The sequence below is a fragment of the Podarcis pityusensis genome, assembly GCF_964106645.2.
Source record: "Podarcis pityusensis genome assembly, chromosome: 3".
NCBI lineage: Eukaryota > Metazoa > Chordata > Lepidosauria > Squamata > Lacertidae > Podarcis > Podarcis pityusensis.
In genome coordinates, this window is record NC_138026.1 from 28,483,079 (window position 1) to 28,484,980 (window position 1,902).

Consider the following 1,902-nt stretch of genomic DNA (forward strand, 5'->3'; position numbering starts at 1 on the left):
CCTTTGCAAAAAGTTTTCTTGTTTGATTTGTCCATATCAGGTTGCTGTTAAAAGCATAGCAGCTAGGTTTTGCTGTGTAGCAAGTTGCAAACTGAGTACACGAGGAGGAGGTGGAGGAGACTTGAGATGGATGTTAGAATGAGGTTGCTCCATGAAATTCATTGGCAGTAAGATTCCGGATGGACAAAAAGGAAAGTACTTCTGCACACAACACTGCCTGCTCTCACAATATGGGGGTGGCAATGGCAGAGATGGGTAGATGATAACACAACTTCATGGAGGGCAGGTCTAACTAAGCATAACCTCCAGCATCAGACAGTATGCAACTGAATACCAGTTATTATTTTGATCGCTTACCCATCTTTCACCCTAAAGTTGCTTAGGAACATGAGTGGGAAAGTGCTATTGCTATTAATGTTGTTAGCATTCTTTATTGCATTTACAGAGGCCCGACTGACCTCAACCAGAAGTTGGGCATGCAGTGTCTCCAGTTTCTATTTTAAAAGTGATACACGGGTTGATTGTAGGGGGTAGGGAATAAACCCTCATGCTGTGGAATACTTGGATTTGGATTTGATATCCCGCCTTTCACTCCCCTTCAGGAGTCTCAAAGCGGCTAACATTCTCCTTTCCCTTCCTCCCCCACAACAAACACTCTGTAAGGTGAGTGGGGCTGAGAGACTTCAAAGAAGTGTGACTGGCCCAAGGTCACCCAGCAGCTGCATGTGGAGGAGCGGAGACGCGAACCCGGTTCCCCAGATTACAAGACTATCGCTCTTAACCACTACACCACACTTCCAACCACTACACCACACTTCCAACCAATTTGGCAGGTGCCCTGAGGCAGGCCTATGCAGCCATTTTTAATTTTCTTCAGTAGCCATTAAATGTATTGCTATGCACCACTGTGTCCTTTGAGGAGGGGGTGGTGTATATATACTTTTATAAATAAATACAATTTATATCCACCTTTCTTCCAAGAAGCTGAAGGTGGCACATATGATTCTACACCTGGCTCGCTTCATCTAATTATCCTATATTTTCATGGGTGTATCCAGTATTCTTTTTGGGGGGGGGCAGCCAAATTTTCTTTTTTTAGGAGATCAAAGTTGTAAAATCACGGCTAAAAATACCCACGTGAAGAGGACATTACAGGGGGGCAGGCTTCTGCTGTACGGGGAGTGTCATAACCTCTAATAATAGAGTGCTTTACAATAATGTTTGTGGATCTAGGGTGGAGGGCAGCTGCCCCCCACCCCTTGGCTATGCCCATATATATATTTCACTTTTTTCCTGTTGTAAAACGCCCTGTGATCTTCAGATTAAAAAGGTAGGATAGAAATTTAATAAACGGTACTTGCCCTATGAGGTGTAAAAAAAGGTTATTTATGTATGCCACTACTGCAGCCTGTGTTTTGTTAACCCAAAAATGGAAAACGAGCGAGGGTCCCAACTAAAGAGGAATGGCAACTTAAACTAATGGAATATGTGCAGCTTGCAGATCTAACATATAGAAGAAGAACATACATTTAAAGTAGATTGGAAAATGTTTATGGAATATATGGGGGGAAATTGTGTACACTTGGAAACGTTAAGATAAATTCAACAGTGTAAATAAGTTTTGATAAGATGTAATAATGGAATACTGAATGGCTTGGTTTATATAAAATATGCAGGGATTTATGTCATGCAAAATGAACCATGGAAGGAGAAGAAGGGAAGTCAATGATATTTTAAGGTTGGTTAAATGAATATTCTAAATTGTAAAACATAAAATGTAATAAATATTGTGTGTGTGTGATTAAGCAGCTGGGAAATCAGGGTTCAAATTCTGACTAGGCCATGGAGCTCAGGGGGTGGAATTTGAACCCTGATCACCCAGCTGCTTAAATCAGCCACACT